Genomic DNA, 9,276 nt, shown 5'->3' with positions numbered 1-9,276 from the left:
ATTCCTAGAAAATATTCCAATTCATGAAAATCACAAGTGAAATATATTGAGACACAGCTTAGCCTTTTGTTAATCACCCTGTCATTACATTTACATTACATTTAAGTCATTTAGGCAGACGCTCTTATCCAGAGCGACTTACAAATTGGTGAATCACCTTCTGACATCCAGTGGAACAGCCACTTTACAATAGTGCATCTAAATCATTTAAGGGGGGGTGAGAAGGATTACTTTATCCTATCCTAGGTATTCCTTGAAGAGGTGGGGTTTCAGGTGTCTCCGGAAGGTGGTGATTGACTCCGCTGTCCTGGCGTCGTGAGGGAGTTTGTTCCACCATTGGGGGGCCAGAGCAGCGAAGAGTTTTGACTGGGCTGAGCGGGGAACTGTACTTCCTCAGTGGTAGGGAGAGCGAGCAGGCCAGAGGTGGATGAACGCTGTGCCCTTGTTTGGGTGTAGGGCCTGATCAGAGCCTGGAGGTACTGCGGTGCCGTTCCCCTCACAGCTCCGTAGGCAAGCACCATGGTCTTGTAGCGGATGCGAGCTTCAACTGGAAGCCAGTGGAGAGAGCGGAGGAGCGGGGTGACGTGAGAGAACTTGGGAAGGTTGAACACCAGACGGGCTGCGGCGTTCTGGATGAGTTGTAGGGGTTTAATGGCACAGGCAGGAGCCCAGCCAACAGCGAGTTGCAGTAATCCAGACGGGAGATGACAAGTGCCTGGATTAGGACCTGCGCCGCTTCCTGTGTGAGGCAGGGTCGTACTCTGCGGATGTTGTAGAGCATGAACCTACAGGAACGGGCCACCGCCATGATGTTAGTTGAGAACGACAGGGTGTTGTCCAGGATCACGCCAAGGTTCTTAGCGCTCTGGGAGGAGGACACAATGGAGTTGTCAACCGTGATGGCGAGATCATGGAACGGGCAGTCCTTCCCCGGGAGGAAGAGCAGCTCCGTCTTGCCGAGGTTCAGCTTGAGGTGGTGATCCGTCATCCACACTGATATGTCTGCCAGACATGCAGAGATGCGATTCGCCACCTGGTCATCAGAAGGGGGAAAGGAGAAGATTAATTGTGTGTCGTCTGCATAGCAATGATAGGAGAGACCATGTGAGGTTATGACAGAGCCAAGTGACTTGGTGTATAGCGAGAATAGGAGAGGGCATAGAACAGAGCCCTGGGGGACACCAGTGGTGAGAGCGCGTGAGCGGAGACAGATTCTCGCCACGCCACCTGGTAGGAGGCGACCTGTCAGGTAGGACACAATCCAAGCGTGGGCCGCGCCGAAGATGCCCAACTCGGAGAGGGTGGAGAGGAGGATCTGATGGTTCACAGTATCCAAAGGCAGCCGATAGGTCTAGAAGGATGAGAGCAGAGGAGAGAGAGTTAGCTTTAGCAGTGCGGAGCGCCTCCGTGATACAGAGAAGAGCAGTCTCAGTTGAATGACTAGTCTTGAAACCTGACTGATTTGGATCAAGAAGGTCATTCTGAGAGAGATAGCGGGAGAGCTGTGCCAAGGACGGCACGTTCAAGAGTTTTGGAGAGAAAAGAAAGAAGGATACTGGTCTGTAGTTGTTGACATCGGAGGGATCGAGTGTAGGTTTTTTCAGAAGGGGGTGCAACTCGCTCTCTTGAAGACGGAAGGGACGTAGCCAGCGGTCAGGGATGAGTTGATGAGCGAGGTGAGGTAAGGGAGAAGGTCTCCGGAAATGGTCTGGAGAAGAGAGGAGGGGATAGGGTCAAGCGGGCAGGTTGTTGGGCGGCCGGCCGTCACAAGAAGCGAGATTTCATCTGGAGAGAGGAGAAAGAGGTCAGAGCACAGGGTAGGGCAGTGTGAGCAGAACCAGCGGTGTCGTTTGACTTAGCAACGAGGGATCGGATGTCGTCGACCTTCTTTCAAAATGGTTGACGAAGTCATCTGCAGAGGGAGGAGGGGGAGGGGGAGGAGGATTCAGGAGGGAGGAGAAGGTGGCAAAGAGCTTCCCTAGGGTTAGAGGCAGATGCTTGGAATTTAGAGTGGAAGAAAGTGGCTTTAGCAGCAGAGACAGAGGAGGAAAATGTAGAGGGGAGGGAGTGAAAGGATGCCAGGTCCGCAGAGAGGCGAGTTTTCCTCCATTTCCACGCTCCCGGCTGCCCGGAGCACTGTTCTGTGAGCTCGCAATGAGTCGTCGAGCCACGGAGCGGGAGGAGGACCGAGGCCGGCCTGGAGGATAGGGGACATGGAGAGTCAAAGGATGCAGAAAGGGAAGAGAGGAGGGTTGAGGAGGCAGAATAGGGAGATAGGTTGGAGAAGGTATGAGCAGAGGGAAGAGATGATAGGATGGAAGAGGAGAGAGTAGCGGGGAGAGAGAGCGAAGGTTGGGACGGCGCGATACCATCCGGGAGTAGGGCAGTGTGGAAGTGTTGGATGAGAGCGAGAGGAAAAGGATACAAGGTAGTGGTCGGAGACTTGGAGGGAGTTGCAATGAGGTTAGTGGAAGAACAGCATCTAGTAAAGATGAGGTCGGCGTATTGCCTGCCTTGTGAGTAGGGGGAAAGGTGAGAGGGTGAGGTCAAAATAGGAGAGAGTGGAAAGAAGGAGGCAGAGAGGAATGAGTCAAAGGTAGACGTGGGGAGGTTAAAGTCGCCCAGGACTGTGAGAGGTGAGCCGTCCTCAGGAAAGGAGCTTATCAAGGCATCAAGCTCATTGATGAACTCTCCGAGGAACCTGGAGGGCGATAAATGATAAGGATGTTAAGCTTGAAAGGGCTGGTAACTGTGACAGCATGGAATTCAAAGGAGGCGATAGACAGATGGGTAAGGGGAGAAAGAGAGAATGACCACTTGGGAGAGATGAGGATCCCGGTGCCACCACCCCGCTGACCAGAAGCTCTCGGGGTGTGCGAGAACACGTGGGCGGACGAAGAGAGCAGTAGGAGTAGCAGTGTTATCTGTGGTGATCCATGTTTCGTCAGTGCCAAGAAGTCGAGGGACTGGAGGGAGGCATAGGCTGAGATGAACTCTGCCTTGTTGGCCGCAGATCGGCAGTTCCAGAGGCTACCGGAGACCTGGAACTCCACGTGGAGTCGTGCGCGCTGGGACCACCAGATTAGGGGTGGCCGCGCGGTGTGGAGCGTTTGTATGGTCTGTGCAGAGAGAGAGAACAGGGATAGATAGACACATAGTTGACAGGCTACAGAAGAGGCTACGCTAATGCAAAGGAGATTGGAATGACAAGTGGACTACACGTCTCGAATGTTCAGAAGGTTAAGCTTACGTAGCAAGAATCTTATTGACTAAAATGATTGAAATGATACAGTACTGCTGGAGTAGGCTAGCTGGCAGTGGCTGCGTTGTTGACTTTGTAGGCTAGCTGGCAGTGGCTGCGTTGTTGACACTACACTAATCAAGTCGCTCCGTCGAGTGTAATAGTTTCTACAGTGCTGCTATTCGGGGCTAGCTGGCTAGCTAGCAGTGTTGATTACGTTATTTACGTTAAAAGAACGACAATAGCTGGCTAAGCTAACTAGAAAATCGCTCTAGACTACACAATTGTCTTAGATACAAAGACGGCTATGTAGCTAGCTAGCTACGATCAAACAAATCAAACCGTTGTACTGTAATGAAGTGAAATGAAAATGTGATACTACCTGTGGAGCGAAGCGGAATGTTGACCGGGTAGTTGAAGTTCAATTCGGTAGACGTTGGCTAGCTAGCTAGCAGTATCTCCTACGTTAAGGACGACAAATAGCTGGCTAGCTAACCTCTGTAAATTAAGATAATCACTCTAAGCCTACACACTCTAAACTACACAATTATCTTGGATACGAAGACAGCAAAGACAACTATGTAGCTAGCTAACACTACACTAATCGAGTCGTTCAGTTGAGTGTAATAGTTTCTACAGTGCTAGTAGACGGTGGACGTTAGCTAGCTGCTGGGCAGATAGCAGTGTAGACTACGTTAGGACAACGAAATACGATAATTACGCAATTATCTTTGATACAAAGACGGCTATGTAGCTAGCTAAGAAGAAATTGCTAAGATTAGACAAATCAAACCGTTGTACTATAATGAAATGTAATGAAAAGTTATACTACCTGCGGACCGAAGTGTAGATGCGACCGCCCGCTCCAACCCGGAATTCATCATTAGATGCTACAGTCCTCCTTTAATTGGGATAGGGGGCAGCATTTTCACTTTTGGATGAGAAGCGTGCCAAGAGTAAACTGCCTCCTACTCAGTCCCAGATGCTAATTTGTGCATATTATTAGTAGTATTGGATAGAAAACACTGAAGTTTCTAAAGCTGTTTGAATGATGTCTGTGAGTATAACAGGACTCATATGGCAGGCAAAAACCTGAGAAAAAATCCAAACAGGAAGTGGGAAATCTGAGGTTTGTAGTTTTTCAACTCAGCTCCTATTGAAGATACAGTGATATTGGTTATGTTGCACTTCCTAATGCTTCCACTAGATGTCAACAGTCTTTAGAACGTTGTTTGACGCTTCTAATGTGAGGGGGCTGAAATGAGATGGGAATGAGTCAGAGGTCTGGCAGAGTGCCTTGGTCTCGTGACGCGCAGTCATGAGACAGTTCGCTCTCGTTCCATTGCTTTTCTACAGACAATGGAATTCTCCCGTTGGAACATTATTGAACTTGTATGATAAAAACATCCTAAAGATTTGTAAGTGTTGCTGTCATTTCAGTTTCCGTGGTAGCTGACGTCTACAGTGTTAAGTCATCCGCATACAGACACACTGGCTTTACTCAAATGTCGTTGGCATGTCGTTGGTAAAGATTGAAAAAAGTCAGGTCATCATTTTTAAGGAAAAGTTTTGTAAAACAAGCACCTTACATTGGATCATCTTGAAACTCTCTCTCTAACGCTAACTTTCATCAAGGTTTTATATGGTATATTGGTTTCTCTCTTTTCATTGGTAGAATCCTTTTTCAGTGTTTTGATATTCATAACATCCATATCCACCAGTCTATCTTCCTGTCAACGAACAGAACTCTGCTGGTTGTCCTGGTAACAGATACCAGTGGGCAGATGGATTTTGTTTGTTCAAACTGAACGACAGCACTTACTTTGATGTGTCAAATCTGATCCTTTCTTCTCTTGTCGTCCTCTCACAGTTCCACTCAGCCCCGTTGTTTTCCTGCAGTCCACCAGCAGCACAGACAACCTCTTCATAACCAGCAGTAAGGCGCTACTGGGAGAGGTACGACACGGGGACTCCAGGAGGGAGGAAGGGCTAGCATTGTCCTGGTAACCATAAAGAGGGGACACAGACACATATCATTATGGATGCTGATGCCACTGTTGTCATGAAGTACTTTACAGAAATCCAGCCCAGACCCCGATAGAGCAAACTGTATGCTAGACCAGACCAAGCTGTACCATCTGGTGTTCTGATCTGGAGAGACTCTTCTCTTCCTCGTCAGCATCAGGATGTTGTTGATGCTCCCCAGAGGATCCACGGTAGTCACGTCTCTCTACTATGTGAACGAGAACAGCAAACAGACGGTAAACTTATGACCATCTATTACAATCAAGAGGCATGAATGTCAAAAATGGCCACTTCCATCATGATTTTGTAAAATATTGTTTGTGTTGCAAATGTAAAGGGTAATTTCCACAAAATGGGTGCCTTTTACATCCCTTTGATATTTTAAGTAGATTTTAAAAGCCTGTTATATTAGATGAGGTGAACTTTAATGTAGACCACATGGAGAATGAGAATTCAATACATCGAAGTCCCAAAAACATGTGTACCAATGGCAGATTATCCCTTAAACAATTCCTACAGTACTGAACGACATATTCAAGTGTTGAACTGAAGTAGAATGCCCCTTTCAAACCCCACATTAGTTCACCAACTGCATAGTTTGTGCACCTGTTTTTAAGACAGTACTCACTGGTGGTAATCTGATCTTCAGCCTCCTCCACTTTCACTCCCAAAACGTCTTCCTCCTTTTTATTGAGATAGCCTCCTCTTCCTCTTTACCCTAAAAGGTTCTTCCTCTTCTTTCACTACATTCTCTTCTTTCAATGTTATGGCATCTTCCTTGTTTTTGATTCTGAAAGCTTCTACCTCCTCCTCTTCCACAACCTCTTTCCCATCTTCCTCTTTCACTGTAATATCATCCTCTTCTTCTTTCAATGTGATAGCGTCCTCTTCCTCCCTTTTCATCCTGAAAGCTTCTTCCTCCTTTTCACCAGAGCTTCTTTCTCGGTCGAGCTTTGTGAGCTCATGCTCCGGTCGATTAGCCTAATGCAGTATCAATTTAGTAACACATTTGCTAATTTAACGAGCAAATGACGTTAAAATGAACAAGTAGATGGGTAAGCATAATTATATCCAAAGCCCTAAGAGTAATATACACACGATTGGTCTAAAGAGCTTCAAAGACTCAACTTTATGTTCGCTAGCAAAGCAATACGTTGGTTGAATCAGAAGCCTTTTGTCGCTGTTGAAGAAGCCTCCAGTTCCGTCCACTAGATTATACGTCACGCAAGCAGCATCACCTGAACGACTCATATCGCTCTCTGCTGACTGGAGTGGATAACGCAGACTGGAAAAATATTAATAACAATGTTTATTCTGGCAAGCCATGTCATGCGAAGAAATTTTAAAAGACCCAGATGTTATGTTTTCTCTTACTTCTTACAGCCAATACTTTACTCCAGGGCTGACCTGCCCGTTAGGTAGGATTAGGTGACAGATTGAAGAGTTTTCCATTTTTGTCATCGTTATTCTGAACCGACTGCCTGTAAGTCATCGTTACATTTGCCTCAGTGATATGTATTTTCCTTCAAGTTTCTGAAGAGGAAACAGCCAGGAAATGCCCCTGTCTGAGTGCATTTGTCTGCCACTATGTGTAGCTGTTAGCGATGATGCTAATGATCCACTATGTGTAGCTGTTAGCGATGATGCTAATGACAACCATCTTCTGGTTGAAAGCTTTCCCAAAAAACTTTATCAATTAAATGTTAACTACAAAGTAGTCTATGCCTCCCTGGCAGAATGATATCATGACTATTTGCATCAATCCAGTTGTGATTTGTTCAGCAGACTCTGCAATCACATGTGTGCTACAGAGACACCACTAACCAAGCAAGGCTCTTGTGTGCTACAGAGACACCACTAACCAAGCAAGGCTCTTGCTGGTGTCACTTCAATTAAAGGGTATCTACACACAAAAATAAACATTTCTTAGATTTTTCTCAGACTTCAAACGTGTTCTCCTGATGTGGTTTAAGTGTTGTTGTGGACTTATAACATCCAATGTTGTTGTTTTCTATTAACAGTGTGATTTAGAAAGAAAAACAGACAAACAGGGACAAATCAGAAACCTGGAAAAACTAAATGGAGAAAATGGAATTAGGTTCAATAAAACGGATTAGATAGAGATGTTATAGAGACATAAATATTCTATACATTTTCTCTCATTACTGTATTATCTAGGGATAGTTTAGAGTAACAGCTGTATCCTGAAGTGACCTTTAACCTCCCTGCTCCTCAATACTTCTTCCACTGGATCAAAGCCTCAGCCAAGTAGGATACATGATAGTGGCAACACATGGAGTTGGGTTGGATATAGTCATGGTAGGATACATGATAGTGACAACACATGGAGTAGGGTTGGATATAGTCATGGTAGGATACATGATAGTGACAACACATGGAGTAGGGTTGGATATAGTCATGGTAGGATACATGATAGTGACAACACATGGAGTAGGGTTGGATATAGTCAGGGTAGGATACATGATAGTGACAACACATGGAGTTGGGTTGGATATAGTCATGGTAGGACACATGATAGTGACAACACATGGAGTAGGGTTGGATATAGGCATCGTAGGATATAGGCATCGTAGGCTACATTGTGCGGCAAGATGTTCTTTACAATTCGGCCATCAGATTTGCCACCAATTCGGCCATCAGATTTGCCACCAATGCTCCTTATAGGACACCTCACTGCACTCTGCACTCTGTACTAGGTCTACTAGCACTCTGTACTAGTAGACCTCACTGTGAAATACTGAATACAGCAGGTGTAGTAGACCTCACTGTGAAATGCTGAATACAACAGGTGTAGTAGACCTCACTGTGAAATGCTGAATACAGCAGGTGTAGTAGACCTCACAGTGAAATGCTGAATACAGCAGGTGCAGTAGACCTTACTGTGAAATGCTGAATACAGCAGGTATAGTAGACCTCACTGTGAAATGCTGAATACAGCAGGTGTAGTAGACCTCACTGTGAAATGCTGAATACAGCAGGTGTAGTAGACCTTACAGTGAAATGCAGAATACAACAGGTGTAGTAGATCTCACTGTGAAATGCTGAATACAGCAGGTGTAGTAGACCTCACTGTGAAATGCTGAATACAGCAGGTGTAGTAGACCTCACTGTGAAATGCTGAATACAGCAGGTGTAGTAGACCTCACTGTGAAATGCTGAATACAGGACCTAGGATCAAGAGACGCTCAAGTGTTTTAGTACTATATCTCTTGACACAATGATGAAAATAATCATGGCCTCTAAACCTTCAAGCTGCATACTGGACCCTATTCCAACTAAACTACTGAAAGAGCTGCTTCCTGTGCTTGGCCCTCCTATGTTGAACATAATAAACAGCTCACTATCCACCGGATGTGTACCAAACTCACTAAAAGTGGCAGTAATAAAGCCTCTCTTGAAAAAGCCAAACCTTGACCCAGAAAATATAAAAAACTAATCGGCCTATATCGAATCTTCCATTCCTCTCAAATTTTAGAGAAGGCTGTTGCGCAGCAACTCACTGCCTTCCTGAAGACAAACAATGTATACGAAATGCTTCAGTCTGGTTTTAGACCCCATCATAGCACTGAGACGGCACTTGTGAAGGTGGTAAATTACATTTTAATGGCATCAGACCGAGGCTCTGCATCTGTCCTCGTGCTCCTAGACCTTAGTGCTGCTTTTGATACCATCGATCACCACATTCTTTTGGAGAGATTGGAAACCCAAATTGGTCTACACGGACATGTTCTGGCCTGGTTTAGATCTTATCTGTCGGAAAGATATCAGTTTGTCTCTGTGAATGGTTTGTCCTCTGACAAATCAACTGTAAATTTCGGTGTTCCTCAAGGTTCCGTTTTAGGACCACTATTGTTTTCACTATATATTTTACCTCTTGGGGATGTTATTCGAAAACATAATGTTAACTTTCACTGCTATGCGGATGACACACAGCTGTACATTTCAATGAAACATGGTGAAGCCCCAAAATTGCCCTCGCTAGAAGCATG

Source organism: Oncorhynchus masou, chromosome 5, assembly GCF_036934945.1.
Source record: "Oncorhynchus masou masou isolate Uvic2021 chromosome 5, UVic_Omas_1.1, whole genome shotgun sequence".
Classification (NCBI taxonomy): domain Eukaryota; kingdom Metazoa; phylum Chordata; class Actinopteri; order Salmoniformes; family Salmonidae; genus Oncorhynchus; species Oncorhynchus masou.
The sequence above is the reverse complement of the archived record's forward strand: the minus strand, read 5'-3'. Positions refer to the sequence as shown.